At 44.9% G+C, this 23,641-nt stretch overlaps 28 non-coding genes across 28 annotated transcripts; all 28 read left to right on the top strand.

The window, feature by feature from the left end:
- The first annotated feature begins 17 nt into the window (after positions 1–17).
- TRNAA-CGC (transfer RNA alanine (anticodon CGC)) lies at positions 18–89 on the top strand. The gene has a single exon. It is a non-coding gene; the product is annotated as a tRNA-Ala (tRNA).
- A 923-nt stretch (positions 90–1,012) lies between these two features.
- TRNAA-UGC (transfer RNA alanine (anticodon UGC)) lies at positions 1,013–1,084 on the top strand. Its single transcript has one exon. It is a non-coding gene; the product is annotated as a tRNA-Ala (tRNA).
- Positions 1,085–1,215: 131 nt separating this feature from the next.
- Positions 1,216–1,287, top strand: TRNAA-UGC (transfer RNA alanine (anticodon UGC)). Its single transcript has one exon. It is a non-coding gene; the product is annotated as a tRNA-Ala (tRNA).
- Positions 1,288–2,394: 1,107 nt separating this feature from the next.
- TRNAA-UGC (transfer RNA alanine (anticodon UGC)) lies at positions 2,395–2,466 on the top strand. Its single transcript has one exon. It is a non-coding gene; the product is annotated as a tRNA-Ala (tRNA).
- A 131-nt stretch (positions 2,467–2,597) lies between these two features.
- On the top strand, positions 2,598–2,669 carry TRNAA-CGC (transfer RNA alanine (anticodon CGC)). The gene has a single exon. It is a non-coding gene; the product is annotated as a tRNA-Ala (tRNA).
- A 1,120-nt stretch (positions 2,670–3,789) lies between these two features.
- On the top strand, positions 3,790–3,861 carry TRNAA-CGC (transfer RNA alanine (anticodon CGC)). Its single transcript has one exon. It is a non-coding gene; the product is annotated as a tRNA-Ala (tRNA).
- A 924-nt stretch (positions 3,862–4,785) lies between these two features.
- Positions 4,786–4,857, top strand: TRNAA-UGC (transfer RNA alanine (anticodon UGC)). Its single transcript has one exon. It is a non-coding gene; the product is annotated as a tRNA-Ala (tRNA).
- Positions 4,858–4,988: 131 nt separating this feature from the next.
- On the top strand, positions 4,989–5,060 carry TRNAA-CGC (transfer RNA alanine (anticodon CGC)). The gene has a single exon. It is a non-coding gene; the product is annotated as a tRNA-Ala (tRNA).
- Positions 5,061–6,173: 1,113 nt separating this feature from the next.
- Positions 6,174–6,245, top strand: TRNAA-CGC (transfer RNA alanine (anticodon CGC)). Its single transcript has one exon. It is a non-coding gene; the product is annotated as a tRNA-Ala (tRNA).
- A 923-nt stretch (positions 6,246–7,168) lies between these two features.
- Positions 7,169–7,241, top strand: TRNAA-GGC (transfer RNA alanine (anticodon GGC)). Its single transcript has one exon. It is a non-coding gene; the product is annotated as a tRNA-Ala (tRNA).
- Positions 7,242–7,371: 130 nt separating this feature from the next.
- Positions 7,372–7,443, top strand: TRNAA-CGC (transfer RNA alanine (anticodon CGC)). The gene has a single exon. It is a non-coding gene; the product is annotated as a tRNA-Ala (tRNA).
- Positions 7,444–8,367: 924 nt separating this feature from the next.
- Positions 8,368–8,439, top strand: TRNAA-UGC (transfer RNA alanine (anticodon UGC)). The gene has a single exon. It is a non-coding gene; the product is annotated as a tRNA-Ala (tRNA).
- A 131-nt stretch (positions 8,440–8,570) lies between these two features.
- On the top strand, positions 8,571–8,642 carry TRNAA-CGC (transfer RNA alanine (anticodon CGC)). The gene has a single exon. It is a non-coding gene; the product is annotated as a tRNA-Ala (tRNA).
- A 1,113-nt stretch (positions 8,643–9,755) lies between these two features.
- On the top strand, positions 9,756–9,827 carry TRNAA-CGC (transfer RNA alanine (anticodon CGC)). Its single transcript has one exon. It is a non-coding gene; the product is annotated as a tRNA-Ala (tRNA).
- A 1,113-nt stretch (positions 9,828–10,940) lies between these two features.
- Positions 10,941–11,012, top strand: TRNAA-CGC (transfer RNA alanine (anticodon CGC)). The gene has a single exon. It is a non-coding gene; the product is annotated as a tRNA-Ala (tRNA).
- Positions 11,013–11,935: 923 nt separating this feature from the next.
- TRNAA-GGC (transfer RNA alanine (anticodon GGC)) lies at positions 11,936–12,007 on the top strand. The gene has a single exon. It is a non-coding gene; the product is annotated as a tRNA-Ala (tRNA).
- Positions 12,008–12,138: 131 nt separating this feature from the next.
- TRNAA-CGC (transfer RNA alanine (anticodon CGC)) lies at positions 12,139–12,210 on the top strand. Its single transcript has one exon. It is a non-coding gene; the product is annotated as a tRNA-Ala (tRNA).
- Positions 12,211–13,134: 924 nt separating this feature from the next.
- Positions 13,135–13,206, top strand: TRNAA-UGC (transfer RNA alanine (anticodon UGC)). Its single transcript has one exon. It is a non-coding gene; the product is annotated as a tRNA-Ala (tRNA).
- A 131-nt stretch (positions 13,207–13,337) lies between these two features.
- On the top strand, positions 13,338–13,409 carry TRNAA-CGC (transfer RNA alanine (anticodon CGC)). Its single transcript has one exon. It is a non-coding gene; the product is annotated as a tRNA-Ala (tRNA).
- A 924-nt stretch (positions 13,410–14,333) lies between these two features.
- On the top strand, positions 14,334–14,405 carry TRNAA-GGC (transfer RNA alanine (anticodon GGC)). Its single transcript has one exon. It is a non-coding gene; the product is annotated as a tRNA-Ala (tRNA).
- A 131-nt stretch (positions 14,406–14,536) lies between these two features.
- On the top strand, positions 14,537–14,608 carry TRNAA-CGC (transfer RNA alanine (anticodon CGC)). Its single transcript has one exon. It is a non-coding gene; the product is annotated as a tRNA-Ala (tRNA).
- Positions 14,609–15,531: 923 nt separating this feature from the next.
- TRNAA-UGC (transfer RNA alanine (anticodon UGC)) lies at positions 15,532–15,603 on the top strand. The gene has a single exon. It is a non-coding gene; the product is annotated as a tRNA-Ala (tRNA).
- A 131-nt stretch (positions 15,604–15,734) lies between these two features.
- Positions 15,735–15,806, top strand: TRNAA-UGC (transfer RNA alanine (anticodon UGC)). The gene has a single exon. It is a non-coding gene; the product is annotated as a tRNA-Ala (tRNA).
- A 1,107-nt stretch (positions 15,807–16,913) lies between these two features.
- On the top strand, positions 16,914–16,985 carry TRNAA-UGC (transfer RNA alanine (anticodon UGC)). The gene has a single exon. It is a non-coding gene; the product is annotated as a tRNA-Ala (tRNA).
- Positions 16,986–17,116: 131 nt separating this feature from the next.
- TRNAA-CGC (transfer RNA alanine (anticodon CGC)) lies at positions 17,117–17,188 on the top strand. The gene has a single exon. It is a non-coding gene; the product is annotated as a tRNA-Ala (tRNA).
- A 1,120-nt stretch (positions 17,189–18,308) lies between these two features.
- On the top strand, positions 18,309–18,380 carry TRNAA-CGC (transfer RNA alanine (anticodon CGC)). Its single transcript has one exon. It is a non-coding gene; the product is annotated as a tRNA-Ala (tRNA).
- Positions 18,381–19,266: 886 nt separating this feature from the next.
- Positions 19,267–19,338, top strand: TRNAA-UGC (transfer RNA alanine (anticodon UGC)). Its single transcript has one exon. It is a non-coding gene; the product is annotated as a tRNA-Ala (tRNA).
- Positions 19,339–19,469: 131 nt separating this feature from the next.
- TRNAA-UGC (transfer RNA alanine (anticodon UGC)) lies at positions 19,470–19,541 on the top strand. Its single transcript has one exon. It is a non-coding gene; the product is annotated as a tRNA-Ala (tRNA).
- Positions 19,542–23,641: the final 4,100 nt, after the last annotated feature.

Raw genomic sequence — 23,641 nt, 5'->3', positions numbered from 1 at the left:
GCTTCCAGTACACTTTTGGGGATGTAGCTCAGTGGTAGAGCGCGTGCTTCGCATGTATGAGGTCCTGGGTTCAATCCCCAGCATCTCCTACCTTTTTCAAATATGGCTAGACATCTTTGGCTAGCGCACCACTCAAGCTAAGTGTTAAGACTCGCAAGGAATCTCTGCCGCTTAAACTGTTTGCTTTGCCATGTCACTTGGCAGGACAAGGCTTTCTCGATTGCAAGGTCTTAACACTGCCTAAGCCACGGGCAACACTTTTTCCCACTCAGTAAAATGACTTGAATGGGAACTGGACATTCAACAAACTTGGCCAAAATCAATAGTACACGCAAATATAGGAGACTTTCGATTATATAGTCTCAAAGATATTTGCTTTTTTCACCACTTACCAGCCAAGGTTTGCTCTACCCCTGCCTCCTGTATTCACCATCCACTCTGAAAAAAGACAGCTCAACTTCATTGGGATCAAACCTAAACCTCCCACCAACACACCTTGACATTGGGTTGCACAGCTTTTTAGACTTTATGCTAATGATATAGGAGGCGGGAAGGTGAGAAAACTGGCAGAGGGACAATCAGAAGGATTGTGCTGAGCTTAATCACGCGTCTTTTACTTTAGCCTAGAGCTGGATTCACCATCTACACTGATTACTATTGCTCTGTCATATACTCCACACTTCTGCTGCGTTTGTCTGTGTGTTGACTAATGAAGGCCAGGAAACCTTCTCTGTGTGCTGCGCTGTATATGGTAGAGCCCAGAGTTGCTAGTCTCCTCCCAAAAGCCTGGAGTCATTTGACAATGTAGAGCTAGAGTTTGCAGAGGGGAGAACCGGTGAAAATGCAGAATACAAGACATATAAGGTTCAGAAATAGTCTGATTTCCCATGTACACACACTGCAGCGTATTCTGAAAAGTTACTTCAAAGTACAGTTACTACTCTCGACTCCAAAATGGCAAGTTATTCTAGGTTTGAAAGAAAAAACTTGCATTTTCACACAGTGTGTAACTGGGGATGTAGCTCAGTGGTAGAGCGCACGCTTTGCATGTGTGAGGCCCTGGGCTCAATCCCCGGCATCTCCATGGCCACCCTGCATGTATGTGCAAGGAACGCACTTCCTTTTGGTGGTCACTTTTTCTCACCCTTGTTCGCTTCCTGCAGCCGCTGTGTGAAGTAAATACGTGTGAGTGCTCCAGGCTTCCGGTACACTTTTGGGGATGTAGCTCAGTGGTAGAGCGCACGCTTTGCATGTGTGAGGCCCCGGGTTCAATCCCTGGCATCTCCATGGGCAGCCTGCATGTATGTGCAAGGAACACACTTCCTTTTGGTGGTCACTTTTTCTCACCCTGGTTCGCTTCCTGCAGCCGCTGTGTGAAGTAAATACGTGTGAGTGCTCCAGGATTCCGGTACACTTTTGGGGATGTAGCTCATATGTATGAGGTCCTGGGTACAATCCCCAGCATCTCCAACCTTTTTCAAATATGGCTAGACATCTTTGGCTAGCACACCACTCAAGCTAAGTGTCAAGACTCGCAAGGAATCTCTGCCGCTTAAACTGTTTGCTTTGCCATGTCACTTGGCAGGACAAGGCTTTCTCGATTGCAAGGTCTTAACACTGCCTAAGCCACGGGCAACACTTTTTCCCACTCAGTAAAATGACTTGAATGGGAACTGGACATTCAACAAACTTGGCCAAAATCAATAGTACACGCAAATATAGGAGACTTTCGATTATATAGTCTCAAAGATATTTGCTTTTTTCACCACTTACCAGCCAAGGTTTGCTCTACCCCTGCCTCCAGTATTCACCATCCACTCTGAAAAAAGACAGCTCAACTTCATTGGGATCAAACCTAAACCTCCCACCAACACACCTTGACATTGGGTGGCACAGCTTTTTAGACTTTATGCTAATGATATAGGAGGCGGGAAGGTGAGAAAACTGGCAGAGGGACAATCAGAAGGATTGTGCTGTGCTTAATCACACGTCTTTTACTTTAACCTAGAGCTGGATTCACCATCTACACTGATTACTATTGCTCTGTCATATACTCCACACTTCTGCTGCATTTGTCTGTGTGTTGACTAATGAAGGCCAGGAAACCTTCTCTGTGTGCTGCGCTGTATATGGTAGAGCCCAGAGTTGCTAGTCTCCTCCCAAAAGCCTGGAGTCAATTGACAATGTAGAGCTAGAGTTTGCAGAGGGGAGAACCGGTGAAAATGCAGAATACAAGACATATAAGGGTCAGAAATAGTCTGATTTCCCATGTACACACACTGCAGCGTATTCTGAAAAGTTACTTGAAAGTACAGTTACTACTCTCGACTCCAAAATGGCAAATTATTCTAGGTTTGAAAAAAAAAAACTTGCATTTTCACACAGTTAGAAACTGGGAATGCAGCTCAGTGGTAGAGCGCACGCTTTGCATGTGTGAGGCCCCGGGTTCAATCCCCGGCATCTCCATGGCCAGCCTGCATGTATGTGCAAGGAATGCACTTACTTTTGGTGGTCACTTTTTCTCACCCTTGTTCGCTTCCTGCAGCCGCTGTGTGAAGTAAATACGTGTGAGTGCTCCAGGTTTCTGGTACACTTTTGGGGATGTAGCTCAGTGGTAGAGCGCATGCTTCGCATGTATGAGGACCTGTGTTCAATCCCCAGCTTCTCCAACCTTTTTCAAATATGGCTAGACATCTTTGGCTAGCGCACCACTCAAGCTAAGTGTCAAGACTCGCAAGGAATCTCTGCCGCTTAAACTGTTTGCTTTGCCATGTCACTTGGCAGGACAAGGCTTTCTCGATTGCAAGGTCTTAACACTGCTTAAGCCACGGGCAACACTTTTTCCCACTCAGTAAAATGACTTGAATGGGAACTGGACATTCAACAAACTTGGGCAAAATCAATAGTACACGCAAATATAGGAGACTTTCGATTATATAGTCTCAAAGATATTTGCTTTTTTCACCACTTACCAGCCAAGGTTTGCTCTACCCCTGCCTCCTGTATTCACCATCCATTCTGAAAAAACACAGCTCAACTTCATTGGGATCAAACCTAAACCTCCCACCAACACACCTTGACATTGGGTGGCACAGCTTTTTAGACTTTATGCTAATGATATAGGAGGCGGGAAGGTGAGAAAACTGGCAGAGGGACAATCAGAAGGATTGTGCTGAGCTTAATCACGCGTCTTTTACTTTAACCTAGAGCTGGATTCACCATCTACACTGATTACTATTGCTCTGTCATATACTCCACACTTCTGCTGCGTTTGTCTGTGTGTTGACTAATGAAGGCCAGGAAACCTTCTCTGTGTGCTGCGCTGTATATGGTAGAGCCCAGAGTTGCTAGCCTCCTCTGAAAAGCCTGGAGGCAATTCACAATGTAGAGCTAGAGTTTACAGAGGGGAGAACCGGTGAAAATGCAGAATACAAGACATATAAGGGTCAGAAATAGTCTGATTTCCCATGTACACACACTGCAGCGTATTCTGAAAAGTTACTTGAAAGTACAGTTACTACTCTCGACTCCAAAATGGCATGTTATTCTAGGTTTGAAAAAAAAAACTTGCATTTTCACACAGTTCGTCACTGGGGATGTAGCTCAGTGGTAGAGCTTTGCATGTGTGAGGCCCCGGGTTCAATCCCCGGCATCTCCATGGCCAGCCTGCATGTATGTGCAAGGAACGCACTTCCTTTTGGTGGTCACTTTTTCTCACCCTTGTTCGCTTCCTGCAGCCGCTGTGTGAAGTAAATACGTGTGAGTGCTCCAGGCTTCCAGTACATTTTTGGGGATGTAGCTCAGTGGTAGAGCGCATGCTTCGCATGTATGAGGTCCTGGGTTCAATCCCCAGCATCTCCAACCTTTTTCAAATATGGCTAGACATCTTTGGCTAGCGCACCACTCAAGCTAAGTGTCAAGACTCGCAAGGAATCTCTGCCGCTTAAACTGTTTGCTTTGCCATGTCACTTGGCAGGACAAGGCTTTCTCGATTTCAAGGTCTTAACACTGCCTAAGCCACGGGCAACACTTTTTCCCACTCAGTAAAATGACTTGAATGGGAACTGGACATTCAACAAACTTGGCCAAAATCAATAGTACACGCAAATATAGGAGACTTTCGATTATATAGTCTCAAAGATATTTGCTTTTTTCACCACTTACCAGCCAAGGTTTGCTCTACCCCTGCCTCCTGTATTCACCATCCACTCTGAAAAAAGACAGCTCAACTTCATTGGGATCAAACCTAAACCTCCCACCAACACACCTTGACATTGGGTTGCACAGCTTTTTAGACTTTATGCTAATGATATAGGAGGCGGGAAGGTGAGAAAACTGGCAGAGGGACAATCAGAAGGATTGTGCTGAGCTTAATCACGCGTCTTTTACTTTAGCCTAGAGCTGGATTCACCATCTACACTGATTACTATTGCTCTGTCATATACTCCACACTTCTGCTGCGTTTGTCTGTGTGTTGACTAATGAAGGCCAGGAAACCTTCTCTGTGTGCTGCGCTGTATATGGTAGAGCCCAGAGTTGCTAGTCTCCTCCCAAAAGCCTGGAGTCATTTGACAATGTAGAGCTAGAGTTTGCAGAGGGGAGAACCGGTGAAAATGCAGAATACAAGACATATAAGGTTCAGAAATAGTCTGATTTCCCATGTACACACACTGCAGCGTATTCTGAAAAGTTACTTATAAGTACAGTTACTACTCTCGACTCCAAAATGGCAAGTTATTCTAGGTTTGAAAAAAAAAAACTTGCATTTTCACACAGCTCGTAACTGGGGATGTAGCTCAGTGGTAGAGCGCTCGCTTTGCATGTGTGAGGTCCCGGGTTCAATCCCTGGCATCTCCATGGCCACCCTGCATGTATGTGCAAGGAACGCTATTCCTTTTGGTGGTCACTTTTTCTCACCCTTGTTCGCTTCCTGCAGCCGCTGTGTGAAGTAAATACGTGTGAGTGCTCCAGGCTCCCGGTACACTTTTGGGGATGTAGCTCAGTGGTAGAGCGCATGCTTCGCATGTATGAGGTCCTGGGTTCAATCCCCAGCATCTCCAACCTTTTTAAAATATGGCTAGACATCTTTGGCTAGCGCACCACTCAAGCTAAGTGTCAAGACTCGCAAGGAATGTCTGCCACTTAAACTGTTTGCTTTGCCATGTCACTTGGCAGGACAAGGCTTTCTCGATTGCAAGGTCTTAACACTGCCTAAGCCACGGGCAACACTGTTTCCCACTCAGTAAAATGACTTGAATGGGAACTGGACATTCAACAAACTTGGCCAAAATCAATAGTACATGCAAATAAAGGAGACATTCGATTATATAGTCTCAAAGATATTTGCTTTTTTCACCACTTACCAGCCAAGGTTTGCTCTACCCCTGGCTCCTGTATTCACCATCCACGCTGAAAAAAGACAGCTCAACTTCATTGGGATCAAACTTAAACCTCCCACCAACACACCTTGACATTGGGTGGCACAGCTTTTAAGACTTTATGCTAATGATATAGGAGGCGGGAAGGTGAGAAAACTGGCAGAGGGACAATCAGAAGGATTGTGCTGAGCTTAATCACGCGTCTTTTACTTTAACCTAGAGCTGGATTCACCATCTACACTGATTACTATTGCTCTGTCATATACTCCACACTTCTGCTGCGTTTGTCTGTGTGTTGACTAATGAAGGCCAGGAAACCTTCTCTGTGTGCTGCGCTGTATATGGTAGAGCCCAGAGTTGCTAGTCTCCTCCCAAAAGCCTGGAGTCAATTGACAATGTAGAGCTAGAGTTTGCAGAGGGGAGAACCGGTGAAAATGCAGAATACAAGACATATAAGGGTCAGAAATAGTCTGATTTCCCATGTACACACACTGCAGCGTATTCTGAAAAGTTACTTAAAAGTACAGTTACTACTCTCGACTCCAAAATGGCAAGTTATTCTAGGTTTGAAAAAAAAAACTTGCATTTTCATACAGATTGTAACTGGGGATGTAGCTCAGTGGTAGAGCGCACGCTTTGCATGTGTGAGTCCCCGGCATCTCCATGGCCATCCTGCATGTATGTGCAAGGAACGCACTTCCTTTTGGTAGTCACTTTTTCTCACCCTTGTTCGCTTCTTGCATCCGTTGTGTGAAGTAAATACGTGTGAGTGCTCCAGGCTTCCGGTACACTTTTGGGGATGTAGCTCAGTGGTAGAGCGCATGCTTCGCATGTATGAGGTCCTGGGTTCAATACCCAGCATCTCCAACCTTTTTCAAATATGGCTAGACATCTTTGGCTAGCGCACCACTCAAGCTAAGTGTCAAGACTCGCAAGGAATCTCTGCCGCTTAAACTGTTTGCTTTGCCATGTCACTTGGCAGGACAAGGCTTTCTCGATTGCAAGGTCTTAACACTGCCTAAGCCACGGGCAACACTTTTTCCCACTCAGTAAAATGACTTGAATGGGAACTGGACATTCAACAAACTTGGCCAAAATCAATAGTACACGCAAATATAGGAGACTTTCGATTATATAGTCTCAAAGATATTTGCTTTTTTCACCACTTACCAGCCAAGGTTTGATCTACCCCTGCCTCCAGTATTCACCATCCACTCTGAAAAAAGACAGCTCAACTTCATTGGGATCAAACCTAAACCTCCCACAACACACCTTGACATTGGGTGGCACAACTTTTTAGACTTTATGCTAATGATATAGGAGGCGGGAAGGTGAGAAAACTGGCAGAGGGACAATCAGAAGGATTGTGCTGTGCTTAATCACGCGTCTTTTACTTTAACCTAGAGCTGAATTCACCATCTACACTGATTACTATTGCTCTGTCATATACTCCACACTTCTGCTGCGTTTGTCTGTGTGTTGACTAATGAAGGCCAGGAAACCTTCTCTGTGTGCTGCGCTGTATATGGTAGAGCCCAGAGTTGCTAGTCTCCTCCCAAAAGCCTGGAGTCAATTGACAATGTAGAGCTAGAGTTTGCAGAGGGGAGAACCGGTGAAAATGCAGAATACAAGACATATAAGGTTCAGAAATAGTCTGATTTCCCATGTACACACACTGCAGCGTATTCTGAAAAGTTACTTGAAAGTACAGTTACTACTCTCGACTCCAAAATGGCAAGTTATTCTAGGTTTGAAAAAAAGAAACTTGCATTTTCACACAGTTTGTAACTGGGGATGTAGCTCAGTGGTAGAGCGCACGCTTGGCATGTGTGACGCCCCGGGTTCAATCCCCGGCATCTACCTGGCCAGCCTGCATGTATGTGCAAGTAACGTACTTCCTTTTGGTGGTCACTTTTTCTCACCCTTGTTCGCATCCTGCAGCCGCTGTGTGAATTAAATACGTGTGAGTGCTCCAGGCTTCCAGTACACTTTTGGGGATGTAGCTCAGTGGTAGAGCGCGTGCTTCGCATGTATGAGGTCCTGGGTTCAATCCCCGGCATCTCCAACCTTTTTCAAATATGGCTAGACATCTTTGGCTAGCGCACCACTCAAGCTAAGTGTTAAGACTCGCAAGGAATCTCTGCCGCTTAAACTGTTTGCTTTGCCATGTCACTTGGCAGGACAAGGCTTTCTCGATTGCAAGGTCTTAACACTGCCTAAGCCACGGGCAACACTTTTTCCCACTCAGTAAAATGACTTGAATGGGAACTGGACATTCAACAAACTTGGCCAAAATCAATAGTACACGCAAATATAGGAGACTTTCGATTATATAGTCTCAAAGATATTTGCTTTTTTCACCACTTACCAGCCAAGGTTTGCTCTACCCCTGCCTCCTGTATTCACCATCCACTCTGAAAAAAGACAGCTCAACTTCATTGGGATCAAACCTAAACCTCCCACCAACACACCTTGACATTGGGTTGCACAGCTTTTTAGACTTTATGCTAATGATATAGGAGGCGGGAAGGTGAGAAAACTGGCAGAGGGACAATCAGAAGGATTGTGCTGAGCTTAATCACGCGTCTTTTACTTTAGCCTAGAGCTGGATTCACCATCTACACTGATTACTATTGCTCTGTCATATACTCCACACTTCTGCTGCGTTTGTCTGTGTGTTGACTAATGAAGGCCAGGAAACCTTCTCTGTGTGCTGCGCTGTATATGGTAGAGCCCAGAGTTGCTAGTCTCCTCCCAAAAGCCTGGAGTCATTTGACAATGTAGAGCTAGAGTTTGCAGAGGGGAGAACCGGTGAAAATGCAGAATACAAGACATATAAGGTTCAGAAATAGTCTGATTTCCCATGTACACACACTGCAGCGTATTCTGAAAAGTTACTTATAAGTACAGTTACTACTCTCGACTCCAAAATGGCAAGTTATTCTAGGTTTGAAAAAAAAAAACTTGCATTTTCACACAGTTCGTAACTGGGGATGTAGCTCAGTGGTAGAGCGCACGCTTTGCATGTGTGAGGTCCCGGGTTCAATCCCTGGCATCTCCATGGCCACCCTGCATGTATGTGCAAGGAACGCTATTCCTTTTGGTGGTCACTTTTTCTCACCCTTGTTCGCTTCCTGCAGCCGCTGTGTGAAGTAAATACGTGTGAGTGCTCCAGGCTCCCGGTACACTTTTGGGGATGTAGCTCAGTGGTAGAGCGCATGCTTCGCATGTATGAGGTCCTGGGTTCAATCCCCAGCATCTCCAACCTTTTTAAAATATGGCTAGACATCTTTGGCTAGCGCACCACTCAAGCTAAGTGTCAAGACTCGCAAGGAATGTCTGCCACTTAAACTGTTTGCTTTGCCATGTCACTTGGCAGGACAAGGCTTTCTCGATTGCAAGGTCTTAACACTGCCTAAGCCACGGGCAACACTGTTTCCCACTCAGTAAAATGACTTGAATGGGAACTGGACATTCAACAAACTTGGCCAAAATCAATAGTACATGCAAATAAAGGAGACATTCGATTATATAGTCTCAAAGATATTTGCTTTTTTCACCACTTACCAGCCAAGGTTTGCTCTACCCCTGGCTCCTGTATTCACCATCCACGCTGAAAAAAGACAGCTCAACTTCATTGGGATCAAACTTAAACCTCCCACCAACACACCTTGACATTGGGTGGCACAGCTTTTAAGACTTTATGCTAATGATATAGGAGGCGGGAAGGTGAGAAAACTGGCAGAGGGACAATCAGAAGGATTGTGCTGAGCTTAATCACGCGTCTTTTACTTTAACCTAGAGCTGGATTCACCATCTACACTGATTACTATTGCTCTGTCATATACTCCACACTTCTGCTGCGTTTGTCTGTGTGTTGACTAATGAAGGCCAGGAAACCTTCTCTGTGTGCTGCGCTGTATATGGTAGAGCCCAGAGTTGCTACTCTCCTCCCAAAAGCCTGGAGTCAATTGACAATGTAGAGCTAGAGTTTGCAGAGGGGAGAACCGGTGAAAATGCAGAATACAAGACATATAAGGGTCAGAAATAGTCTGATTTCCCATGTACACACACTGCAGCGTATTCTGAAAAGTTACTTGAAAGTACAGTTACTACTCTCGACTCCAAAATGGCAAGTTATTCTAGGTTTGAAAAAAAAAACTTGCATTTTCATACAGATTGTAACTGGGGATGTAGCTCAGTGGTAGAGCGCACGCTTTGCATGTGTGAGTCCCCGGCATCTCCATGGCCATCCTGCATGTATGTGCAAGGAACGCACTTCCTTTTGGTAGTCACTTTTTCTCACCCTTGTTCGCTTCTTGCATCCGTTGTGTGAAGTAAATACGTGTGAGTGCTCCAGGCTTCCGGTACACTTTTGGGGATGTAGCTCAGTGGTAGAGCGCATGCTTCGCATGTATGAGGTCCTGGGTTCAATACCCAGCATCTCCAACCTTTTTAAAATATGGCTAGACATCTTTGGCTAGCGCACCACTCAAGCTAAGTGTCAAGACTCGCAAGGAATGTCTGCCACTTAAACTGTTTGCTTTGCCATGTCACTTGGCAGGACAAGGCTTTCTCGATTGCAAGGTCTTAACACTGCCTAAGCCACGGGCAACACTGTTTCCCACTCAGTAAAATGACTTGAATGGGAACTGGACATTCAACAAACTTGGCCAAAATCAATAGTACATGCAAATAAAGGAGACATTCGATTATATAGTCTCAAAGATATTTGCTTTTTTCACCACTTACCAGCCAAGGTTTGCTCTACCCCTGGCTCCTGTATTCACCATCCACGCTGAAAAAAGACAGCTCAACTTCATTGGGATCAAACTTAAACCTCCCACCAACACACCTTGACATTGGGTGGCACAGCTTTTAAGACTTTATGCTAATGATATAGGAGGCGGGAAGGTGAGAAAACTGGCAGAGGGACAATCAGAAGGATTGTGCTGAGCTTAATCACGCGTCTTTTACTTTAACCTAGAGCTGGATTCACCATCTACACTGATTACTATTGCTCTGTCATATACTCCACACTTCTGCTGCGTTTGTCTGTGTGTTGACTAATGAAGGCCAGGAAACCTTCTCTGTGTGCTGCGCTGTATATGGTAGAGCCCAGAGTTGCTACTCTCCTCCCAAAAGCCTGGAGTCAATTGACAATGTAGAGCTAGAGTTTGCAGAGGGGAGAACCGGTGAAAATGCAGAATACAAGACATATAAGGGTCAGAAATAGTCTGATTTCCCATGTACACACACTGCAGCGTATTCTGAAAAGTTACTTGAAAGTACAGTTACTACTCTCGACTCCAAAATGGCAAGTTATTCTAGGTTTGAAAAAAAAAACTTGCATTTTCATACAGATTGTAACTGGGGATGTAGCTCAGTGGTAGAGCGCACGCTTTGCATGTGTGAGTCCCCGGCATCTCCATGGCCATCCTGCATGTATGTGCAAGGAACGCACTTCCTTTTGGTAGTCACTTTTTCTCACCCTTGTTCGCTTCTTGCATCCGTTGTGTGAAGTAAATACGTGTGAGTGCTCCAGGCTTCCGGTACACTTTTGGGGATGTAGCTCAGTGGTAGAGCGCATGCTTCGCATGTATGAGGTCCTGGGTTCAATACCCAGCATCTCCAACCTTTTTCAAATATGGCTAGACATCTTTGGCTAGCGCACCACTCAAGCTAAGTGTCAAGACTCGCAAGGAATCTCTGCCGCTTAAACTGTTTGCTTTGCCATGTCACTTGGCAGGACAAGGCTTTCTCGATTGCAAGGTCTTAACACTGCCTAAGCCACGGGCAACACTTTTTCCCACTCAGTAAAATGACTTGAATGGGAACTGGACATTCAACAAACTTGGCCAAAATCAATAGTACACGCAAATATAGGAGACTTTCGATTATATAGTCTCAAAGATATTTGCTTTTTTCACCACTTACCAGCCAAGGTTTGATCTACCCCTGCCTCCAGTATTCACCATCCACTCTGAAAAAAGACAGCTCAACTTCATTGGGATCAAACCTAAACCTCCCACAACACACCTTGACATTGGGTGGCACAACTTTTTAGACTTTATGCTAATGATATAGGAGGCGGGAAGGTGAGAAAACTGGCAGAGGGACAATCAGAAGGATTGTGCTGTGCTTAATCACGCGTCTTTTACTTTAACCTAGAGCTGGATTCACCATCTACACTGATTACTATTGCTCTGTCATATACTCCACACTTCTGCTGCGTTTGTCTGTGTGTTGACTAATGAAGGCCAGGAAACCTTCTCTGTGTGCTGCGCTGTATATGGTAGAGCCCAGAGTTGCTAGTCTCCTCCCAAAAGCCTGGAGTCAATTGACAATGTAGAGCTAGAGTTTGCAGAGGGGAGAACCGGTGAAAATGCAGAATACAAGACATATAAGGGTCAGAAATAGTCTGATTTCCCATGTACACACACTGCAGCGTATTCTGAAAAGTTACTTGAAAGTACAGTTACTACTCTCGACTCCAAAATGGCAAGTTATTCTAGGTTTGAAAAAAAGAAACTTGGATTTTCACACAGTTCGTAACTGGGGATGTAGCTCAGTGGTAGAGCGCACGCTTGGCATGTGTGACGCCCCGGGTTCAATCCCCGGCATCTCCCTGGCCAGCCTGCATGTATGTGCAAGTAACGTACTTCCTTTTGGTGGTCACTTTTTCTCACCCTTGTTCGCATCCTGCAGCCGCTGTGTGAATTAAATACGTGTGAGTGCTCCAGGCTTCCAGTACACTTTTGGGGATGTAGCTCAGTGGTAGAGCGCGTGCTTCGCATGTATGAGGTCCTGGGTTCAATCCCCAGCATCTCCAACCTTTTTCAAATATGGCTAGACATCTTTGGCTAGCGCACCACTCAAGCTAAGTGTTAAGACTCGCAAGGAATCTCTGCCGCTTAAACTGTTTGCTTTGCCATGTCACTTGGCAGGACAAGGCTTTCTCGATTGCAAGGTCTTAACACTGCCTAAGCCACAGGCAACACTTTTTCCCACTCAGTAAAATGACTTGAATGGGAACTGGACATTCAACAAACTTGGCCAAAATCAATAGTACACGCAAATATAGGAGACTTTCGATTATATAGTCTCAAAGATATTTGCTTTTTTCACCACTTACCAGCCAAGGTTTGCTCTACCCCTGCCTCCTGTATTCACCATCCACTCTGAAAAAAGACAGCTCAACTTCATTGGGATCAAACCTAAACCTCCCACCAACACACCTTGACATTGGGTTGCACAGCTTTTTAGACTTTATGCTAATGATATAGGAGGCGGGAAGGTGAGAAAACTGGCAGAGGGACAATCAGAAGGATTGTGCTGAGCTTAATCACGCGTCTTTTACTTTAGCCTAGAGCTGGATTCACCATCTACACTGATTACTATTGCTCTGTCATATACTCCACACTTCTGCTGCGTTTGTCTGTGTGTTGACTAATGAAGGCCAGGAAACCTTCTCTGTGTGCTGCGCTGTATATGGTAGAGCCCAGAGTTGCTAGTCTCCTCCCAAAAGCCTGGAGTCATTTGACAATGTAGAGCTAGAGTTTGCAGAGGGGAGAACCGGTGAAAATGCAGAATACAAGACATATAAGGTTCAGAAATAGTCTGATTTCCCATGTACACACACTGCAGCGTATTCTGAAAAGTTACTTATAAGTACAGTTACTACTCTCGACTCCAAAATGGCAAGTTATTCTAGGTTTGAAAAAAAAAAACTTGCATTTTCACACAGTTCGTAACTGGGGATGCAGCTCAGTGGTAGAGCGCACGCTTTGCATGTGTGAGGTCCCGGGTTCAATCCCTGGCATCTCCATGGCCACCCTGCATGTATGTGCAAGGAACGCTATTCCTTTTGGTGGTCACTTTTTCTCACCCTTGTTCGCTTCCTGCAGCCGCTGTGTGAAGTAAATACGTGTGAGTGCTCCAGGCTCCCGGTACACTTTTGGGGATGTAGCTCAGTGGTAGAGCGCATGCTTCGCATGTATGAGGTCCTGGGTTCAATCCCCAGCATCTCCAACCTTTTTAAAATATGGCTAGACATCTTTGGCTAGCGCACCACTCAAGCTAAGTGTCAAGACTCGCAAGGAATGTCTGCCACTTAAACTGTTTGCTTTGCCATGTCACTTGGCAGGACAAGGCTTTCTCGATTGCAAGGTCTTAACACTGCCTAAGCCACGGGCAACACTGTTTCCCACTCAGTAAAATGACTTGAATGGGAACTGGACATTCAACAAACTTGGCCAAAATCAATAGTACATGCAAATAAAGGAGACATTCGATTATATAGTCTCAAAGATATTTGCTTTTTTCACCACTTACCAGCCAAGGTTTGCTCTACCCCTGGCTCCTGTATTCACCATCCACGCTGAAAAAAGACAGCTCAACTTCATTGGGATCAAACTTAAACCTCCCACCAACACACCTTGACATTGGGTGGCACAGCTTTTAAGACTTTATGCTAATGATATAGGAGGCGGGAAGGTGAGAAAACTGGCAGAGGGACAATCAGAAGGATTGTGCTGAGCTTAATCACGCGTCTTTTACTTTAACCTAGAGCTGGAATCACCATCTACACTGATTACTATTGCTCTGTCATATACTCCACACTTCTGCTGCGTTTGTCTGTGTGTTGACTAATGAAGGCCAGGAAACCTTCTCTGTGTGCTGCGCTGTATATGGTAGAGCCCAGAGTTGCTACTCTCCTCCCAAAAGCCTGGAGTCAATTGACAATGTAGAGCTAGAGTTTGCAGAGGGGAGAACCGGTGAAAATGCAGAATACAAGACATATAAGGGTCAGAAATAGTCTGATTTCCCATGTACACACACTGCAGCGTATTCTGAAAAGTTACTTGAAAGTACAGTTACTACTCTCGACTCCAAAATGGCAAGTTATTCTAGGTTTGAAAAAAAGAAACTTGGATTTTCACACAGTTCGTAACTGGGGATGTAGCTCAGTGGTAGAGCGCACGCTTGGCATGTGTGACGCCCCGGGTTCAATCCCCGGCATCTCCCTGGCCAGCCTGCATGTATGTGCAAGTAACGTACTTCCTTTTGGTGGTCACTTTTTCTCACCCTTGTTCGCATCCTGCAGCCGCTGTGTGAATTAAATACGTGTGAGTGCTCCAGGCTTCCAGTACACTTTTGGGGATGTAGCTCAGTGGTAGAGCGCGTGCTTCGCATGTATGAGGTCCTGGGTTCAATCCCCAGCATCTCCAACCTTTTTCAAATATGGCTAGACATCTTTGGCTAGCGCACCACTCAAGCTAAGTGTTAAGACTCGCAAGGAATCTCTGCCGCTTAAACTGTTTGCTTTGCCATGTCACTTGGCAGGACAAGGCTTTCTCGATTGCAAGGTCTTAACACTGCCTAAGCCACAGGCAACACTTTTTCCCACTCAGTAAAATGACTTGAATGGGAACTGGACATTCAACAAACTTGGCCAAAATCAATAGTACACGCAAATATAGGAGACTTTCGATTATATAGTCTCAAAGATATTTGCTTTTTTCACCACTTACCAGCCAAGGTTTGCTCTACCCCTGCCTCCTGTATTCACCATCCACTCTGAAAAAAGACAGCTCAACTTCATTGGGATCAAACCTAAACCTCCCACCAACACACCTTGACATTGGGTTGCACAGCTTTTTAGACTTTATGCTAATGATATAGGAGGCGGGAAGGTGAGAAAACTGGCAGAGGGACAATCAGAAGGATTGTGCTGAGCTTAATCACGCGTCTTTTACTTTAGCCTAGAGCTGGATTCACCATCTACACTGATTACTATTGCTCTGTCATATACTCCACACTTCTGCTGCGTTTGTCTGTGTGTTGACTAATGAAGGCCAGGAAACCTTCTCTGTGTGCTGCGCTGTATATGGTAGAGCCCAGAGTTGCTAGTCTCCTCCCAAAAGCCTGGAGTCATTTGACAATGTAGAGCTAGAGTTTGCAGAGGGGAGAACCGGTGAAAATGCAGAATACAAGACATATAAGGGTCAGAAATAGTCTGATTTCCCATGTACACACACTGCAACGTATTCTGAAAAGTTACTTCAAAGTACAGTTACTACTCTCGACTCCAAAATGGCAAGTTATTCTAGGTTTGAAAGAAAAAACTTGCATTTTCACACAGTGTGTAACTGGGGATGTAGCTCAGTGGTAGAGCGCACGCTTTGCATGTGTGAGGCCCTGGGTTCAATCCCCGGCATCTCCATGGCCAGCCTGCATGTATGTGCAAGGAACGCACTTCCTTTTGGTGGTCACTTTTTCTCACCCTTGTTCGCTTCCTGCAGCCGCTGTGTGAAGTAAATACGTGTGAGTGCTCCAGGCTTCCGGTACACTTTTGGGGATGTAGCTCAGTGGTAGAGCGCACGCTTTGCATGTGTGAGGCCCCGGGTTCAATCCCTGGCATCTCCATGGGCAGCCTGCATGTATGTGCAAGGAACACACTTCCTTTTGGTGGTCACTTTTTCTCACCCTGGTTCGCTTCCTGCAGCCTCTGTGTGAAGTAAATACGTGTGAGTGCTCCAGGATTCCGGTACACTTTTGGGGATGTAGCTCATATGTATGAGGTCCTGGGTACAATCCCCAGCATCTCCAACCTTTTTCAAATATGGCTAGACATCTTTGGCTAGCACACCACTCAAGCTAAGTGTCAAGACTCGCAAGGAATCTCTGCCGCTTAAACTGTTTGCTTTGCCATGTCACTTGGCAGGACAAGGCTTTCTCGATTGCAAGGTCTTAACACTGCCTAAGCCACGGGCAACACTTTTTCCCACTCAGTAAAATGACTTGAATGGGAACTGGACATTCAACAAACTTGGCCAAAATCAATAGTACACGCAAATATAGGAGACTTTCGATTATATAGTCTCAAAGATATTTGCTTTTTTCACCACTTACCAGCCAAGGTTTGCTCTACCCCTGCCTCCAGTATTCACCATCCACTCTGAAAAAAGACAGCTCAACTTCATTGGGATCAAACCTAAACCTCCCACCAACACACCTTGACATTGGGTGGCACAGCTTTTTAGACTTTATGCTAATGATATAGGAGGCGGGAAGGTGAGAAAACTGGCAGAGGGACAATCAGAAGGATTGTGCTGTGCTTAATCACACGTCTTTTACTTTAACCTAGAGCTGGATTCACCATCTACACTGATTACTATTGCTCTGTCATATACTCCACACTTCTGCTGCATTTGTCTGTGTGTTGACTAATGAAGGCCAGGAAACCTTCTCTGTGTGCTGCGCTGTATATGGTAGAGCCCAGAGTTGCTAGTCTCCTCCCAAAAGCCTGGAGTCAATTGACAATGTAGAGCTAGAGTTTGCAGAGGGGAGAACCGGTGAAAATGCAGAATACAAGACATATAAGGGTCAGAAATAGTCTGATTTCCCATGTACACACACTGCAGCGTATTCTGAAAAGTTACTCGAAAGTACAGTTACTACTCTCGACTCCAAAATGGCAAATTATTCTAGGTTTGAAAAAAAAAAACTTGCATTTTCACACAGTTAGAAACTGGGAATGCAGCTCAGTGGTAGAGCGCACGCTTTGCATGTGTGAGGCCCCGTGTTCAATCCCCGGCATCTCCATGGCCAGCCTGCATGTATGTGCAAGGAACGCACTTACTTTTGGTGGTCACTTTTTCTCACCCTTGTTCGCTTCCTGCAGCCGCTGTGTGAAGTAAATACGTGTGAGTGCTCCAGGTTTCTGGTACACTTTTGGGGATGTAGCTCAGTGGTAGAGCGCATGCTTCGCATGTATGAGGACCTGTGTTCAATCCCCAGCATCTCCAACCTTTTTCAAATATGGCTAGACATCTTTGGCTAGCGCACCACTCAAGCTAAGTGTCAAGACTCGCAAGGAATCTCTGCCGCTTTAACTGTTTGCTTTGCCATGTCACTTGGCAGGACAAGGCTTTCTCGACTGCAAGGTCTTAACACTGCTTAAGCCACGGGCAACACTTTTTCCCACTCAGTAAAATGACTTGAATGGGAACTGGACATTCAACAAACTTGGGCAAAATCAATAGTACACGCAAATATAGGAGACTTTCGATTATATAGTCTCAAAGATATTTGCTTTTTTCACCACTTACCAGCCAAGGTTTGCTCTACCCCTGCCTCCTGTATTCACCATCCATTCTGAAAAAACACAGCTCAACTTCATTGGGATCAAACCTAAACCTCCCACCAACACACCTTGACATTGGGTGGCACAGCTTTTTAGACTTTATGCTAATGATATAGGAGGCGGGAAGGTGAGAAAACTGGCAGAGGGACAATCAGAAGGATTGTGCTGAGCTTAATCACGCGTCTTTTACTTTAACCTAGAGCTGGATTCACCATCTACACTGATTACTATTGCTCTGTCATATACTCCACACTTCTGCTGCGTTTGTCTGTGTGTTGACTAATGAAGGCCAGGAAACCTTCTCTGTGTGCTGCGCTGTATATGGTAGAGCCCAGAGTTGCTAGTCTCCTCCCAAAAGCCTGGAGTCAATTGACAATGTAGAGCTAGAGTTTACAGAGGGGAGAACCGGTGAAAATGCAGAATACAAGACATATAAGGGTCAGAAATAGTCTGATTTCCCATGTACACACACTGCAGCGTATTCTGAAAAGTTACTTGAAAGTACAGTTACTACTCTCGACTCCAAAATGGCAAGTTATTCTAGGTTTGAAAAAAAAAACTTGCATTTTCACACAGTTCGTCACTGGGGATGTAGCTCAGTGGTAGAGCTTTGCATGTGTGAGGCCCAGGGTTCAATCCCCGGCATCTCCATGGCCAGCCTGCATGTATGTGCAAGGAACGCACTTCCTTTTGGTGGTCACTTTTTCTCACCCTTGTTCGCTTCCTGCAGCCGCTGTGTGAAGTAAATACGTGTGAGTGCTCCAGGCTTCCAGTACATTTTTGGGGATGTAGCTCAGTGGTAGAGCGCATGCTTCGCATGTATGAGGTCCTGGGTTCAATCCCCAGTATCTCCAACCTTTTTCAAATATGGCTAGACATCTTTGGCTAGCGCACCACTCAAGCTAAGTGTCAAGACTCGCAAGGAATCTCTGCCGCTTAAACTGTTTGCTTTGCCATGTCACTTGGCAGGACAAGGCTTTCTCGATTTCAAGGTCTTAACACTGCCTAAGCCACGGGCAACACTTTTTCCCACTCAGTAAAATGACTTGAATGGGAACTGGACATTCAACAAACTTGGCCAAAATCAATAGTACACGCAAATATAGGAGACTTTCGATTATATAGTCTCAAAGATATTTGCTTTTTTCACCACTTACCAGCCAAGGTTTGCTCTACCCCTGCCTCCTGTATTCACCATCCACCCTAAACCTCCCACCAACACACCTTGACATTGGGTTGCACAGCTTTTTAGACTTTATGCTAATGGGATGGAGGCGGGAAGGTGAGAAAACTGGCAGAGGGACAATCAGAAGGATTGTGCTGAGCTTAATCACGCGTCTTTTACTTTAACCTAGAGCTGGATTCACCATCTACACTGATTACTATTGCTCTGTCATATACTCCACACTTCTGCTGCGTTTGTCTATGTGTTGACTAATGAAGGCCAAGAAACCTTCTCTGTGTGCTGCGCTGTATATGGTAGAGCCCAGAGTTGCTAGCCTCCTCCGAAAAGCCCGGAGTCAATTGACAATGTAGAGTTAGAGTTTGCAGAGGGGAGAACCGGTGAAAATGCAGAATACAAGACATATAAGGGTCAGAAATAGTCTGATTTCCCATGTACACACACTGCAGCGTATTCTGAAAAGTTACTTGAAAGTACAGTTACTACTCTCGACTCCAAAATGGCAAGTTATTCTAGATTTGAAAAAAAAACCTTCCATTTTCAAACAATTAATAACTGGGGATGTACCTCAGTGGTAGAGCACACGCTTTGCATGTGTGAGGCCCTGGGTTCAATTCCCGGCTTCTCCTTGGCCAGCCTGTATGTGTGTGCAAGGAACACACTTCCGTTTGGTGGTCGCTTTTTCTCACCCTTGTTTGCTTCCTGCAGCCGCTGTGTGAAGCAAATACATGTGATTGCTCCAGGCTTCCGGTACACTTTTAGGGATGTAGCTCAGTGGTAGAGCGCATGCTTTGCATATATGAGGTCCTGGCTTCAATCCCCAGCATCTCCAACCTTTTTCAAATTTGGCTAGCGCACCACTCAAGCTAAGTGTCAAGACTCGCAAGGAATCTCTGCCGCTTAAACTGTTTGCTTTGCCATGTCACTTGGCAGGATAAGGCTTTCTCGATTGCAAGGTCTTAACACTGCCTAAGGCACGGGTAACACTTTTTCCCACTCAGTAAAATGACTTGAATGGGAACTGGACATTCAACAAACTTGGCCAAAATCAATAGTACACGCAAATATAGGAAACTTTCGATTATATAGTCTCAAAGAAATTTGCTTTTTTCATCACTTACCAGCAAATGTTTGCTCTACCCCTGCCTCCTGTATTCACCATCCACTCTGGAAAAAAAAAAGCTCAACTTCATTGGGATCAAACCTAAACCTCCCACCAACACACCTTGACACAAAGCTAGGAGGGATAGCTAATACTAGAGAAGAGAGAGAGAGGATTCAAAAAGATTTAAATAAACTGGAGAAGTGGGCAGCAACTAACAGAATGGTTTTTAACAGGGAGAAATGCAAAGTACTACATCTGGGCAATAAAAATGGAAAAAGCATATATAGAATGGGAGGAATAGGGCTAAGTGACAGCACATGTGAAAAAGACTTGGGTATACTAATAGATCACAGACTGAATATGAGTCAACAGTGTGATGCAGCAGCAAAAAAGGCAAATGCAATTCTAGGATGTATTAACAGAAGCATACAGTCTAGATCACGTGAAGTCATTATTTCCCTCTACTCCTCTTTGGTCAGACCTCATCTGGAATATTGTGTCCAGTTTTGGGCACCACATTTTAAAAAAGACATCAACAAACTGGAGCAAGTTCAGAAAAGAGCGACCAGAATGGTGACCGGTCTGCAAACCCTGTCTTATGAGGAAAGGTTGCAGGATTTGGGAATGTTTAGTTTGCAAAAGAGAAGACTGAGAGGAGACTTAATAGCTGTCTACAAATATCTAAAGGGCTGTCACATTGTAGAAGGATCAACTTTATTCTCATTTGCACAAGGAAAGACTAGAAGCAATGGGATGAAACTGAATGGGAGGAGACACAGATTAGATATTAGAAAAAACTTTTTGACAGTTAGAGTGATCAATGAGTGGAACAGGCTGCCACGAGAAGTGGTGAGTTCTCCTTCAATGGAAGTCTTCAAACAGAGGCTGGACAGACATCTGACTGGGATGATTTAGCGAATCCTGCTTTGAGCAGGGGGTTGGACCAGATGGCCCAGGAGGTCCCTTCCAACTCTACGATTCTATGATTCTATGATTCTATGATTCTATGACATTGGGTGGCACAGCTTTTTAGACTTTATGCTAATGGGATGGAGGCAGGAAAGTGAGGAAACTGGCAGAGGGACAATCAGAAGGATTGTGCTGAGTTTAATCAATGCGTCTTTTACTTTAATCTAGAACTGGATTCACCATCTACACTGATTACTATTGCTCTATCATTTACTCCACACTTCTGTTGCTTTTGTCACAAAAAAATTACTTCAGATCCATTTTTTTTATTTTACCAAGGGTAACAGGAGAAATTGGACCTCAAAAGTTGTACAATTTGTCTTAAGTACGCTGATACCCAATATATGCAGGTAAACCACTGTTTGGGCGCATGGCAGAGCTCAGAGGGAAGGAGCGCCATTTGACTTTTCAATGCAAAATTGGATGGAATGTTGCATTTGGAGAGCCCCTGATGTGCCTAAACAGTGGAGGTGGAAATCCCCACAAGTGACACTATTTTGGAAAGTAAACCCACTTGTCATGATCCATGCTGGATCAGGACTGATAAAATGCACAGGTAACCTTTTTCTTTCTTAAGCTGTGCTTAAGTTTGTTTTTTCCCCCAGTGGCCATTAGGATTATTGCACTGTGGTGTCGTTTGTTCTAAGTTTGCCCCGGTAGTGGTAAGCGTCATTGCACTCTTGTTTCTTTAGTTGAGTGCACATGATTATAATGCAGGTGTGATTGCTTTGGCTGTGCTATAAAAGAGTCACAGGTGTTGCAATCAGTGTTGGTGATAGTGTTCATTTCAACCATCCTTGGTGGAGGAAGGAGCTGGAGAGCATTCCTTGCAGTACTGTCTTAGCCCTGGTGTGGAAGGAGTCATAGGGGATTTCCTTGTAGCTCTGACAGAGCTTGGTGGCTGCGATTCAGGAGGAGAGCTGCTTTCTGGTGGTGGACTCTGTTGCCAGGAGCAAGAGCAACAGAGTAAAGCTAAGTGGTGTTTCCCTGTTTGTGTTTTTCCTTAGTGTGTATTAGTACAGCGGTGGGGCCAGTGCCTGCGCTACCCAGTTCCCTAGCAAGGGATAGGTGTAGGGTGTGCTTGGGCGACAGGTTCCTGATCGGCGCCGGGTGCAGAACCGGCATAGGGAACGTTAGGCGCGTTAGGGACACTGACTCAGGGGAGTGCAGGAGGTCTCCACATCCCCTTACCCTATCTCAGGGACCACCATTGTAAATGTTTCCCCTTTCCCCATGTCTTGCTGTTTTAGTTACCGGCCTGCGGGCTGTGTCACACAGGACAGTATCACGTGCCGCGTCTTGTTGTTTTAGTTACTGGCCTGCGGGTCACGTCACACAGGACGGGTCATCGTGACACCCCTAAGAAACTTACCTAGATGTGTGGTGAGCACTTTGAACCCCCATGTGCTTCGCAGAAGTTTATGACATAGAGCCGTAAAAACAAAAAATCATTTTTTTTCACAAAAATGATCTTTTTGCCCCCAATATTTTATTTTCCCAAGGGTAACAGCAGAAATTGGACCACAAAAGTTGTTGTACAATTTGTCCTGAGTATGCTTATACCCCATATGTGAGGGTAAACCACTGCTTGGGAACATGGCAGAGCTCGGAAGGGAAGGAGCACCATTTTACTTTTTCAACTCAAAATTGGCTGGAATTGAGATTGGATGCAATGTCGCGCTTGGAGAGCCCCTGATTTGCCTAACCATTGGAAACCCCCCATAAGTGACCCATTTTGGAAACTACACCCCTTAAGGAATGTTTTTAGATGCATAGTAAGCACCTTGAACACCCAGATGCTTTGCAGAAGTTTATAGCATTGAGCAGTGAACATTTTCCTCACAAAAATGTTATTTTAGCCCCAAATTTTGCATTTTCATAAGGGTAACAAGAGAAATTACACCATACAATTTGTTGTGCAATTTCTCTTGAGTATGCTGATACCCATATGTAGGTGAATACTACTTTTGAGGCACAGTGCAAAGCCCACAAGGTTAGGAGGCGCCATATTGGAGTTCAGATTTTGCTGGAATGGTTTGAGGGTGCCATGTCACATTGGCAGAGCCCCTGAGGTGCCAAAACAATAGAAACCCCCTACATGTGAACTCATTTTACAAACTACACTCCCCAATAAATTCATCTATGGGTGCAGTGATCATATTGACACCACATGTGCCTCACAGAGTTTTATACCACTGAGCGGTGAAGAAAGAATAAATTCCATTTTTTCCACTAAATTGTTGTTTTAGCCACAAGTTTTTAATTTTTCGAAGGGCTACTAGGAAATTTTTTTTGCAACAAACTAATATCCATTTTTTCCTGAGTGCGCTAATACCCTACATGAAATCGGGAAATATTTTTCAGCCACAATGCAAAGCTCAGAAGGCAAGAGGTGCCAGATTTTACTGTTATGGTTTGCAGGTGCAATGACCCACTGGGAGAGCCCATGAGGTTCCAGAACAGCAGAACCCCCCATAAGTGAACTAATTTTATGAACTACACCTCTCAATGAATTCATCTAGGGGTGCAATGATCATATTGACAGCATGGGTGTTTCACAGAATTTTAAACCATTGGGAAGCGAAGACAAAAAAAATACATTTTTACCACAAAAATGTTGTTTTAACCAAAGATTTTACTTTTTCTCACAACAGGTGAGTAAAAATGGCACCAAACTTTGTTCTACTAAATGTCGAAATATATGGCTGTACAGTACTACTTTGCCACACGGAGAGACTCTGGAAGAACAGAGCGCTATTTGCCTCCATGAGCACAGATTTTCCTAGAACCGTTTTCGAACTCCATATACAGAGCCCCTAATTGCTAAAAGAGCAGAATCCCCCTCAAGTGACCCCATT

The sequence above is a fragment of the Dendrobates tinctorius genome, unplaced genomic scaffold (genome assembly GCF_039654945.1).
Source record: "Dendrobates tinctorius isolate UK_male_01 unplaced genomic scaffold, ASM3965494v1 ptg000011l, whole genome shotgun sequence".
NCBI lineage: Eukaryota > Metazoa > Chordata > Amphibia > Anura > Dendrobatidae > Dendrobates > Dendrobates tinctorius.
Note: the sequence above shows the minus strand (reverse complement) of the source record. Positions and strands in the feature narration are given on the sequence as shown.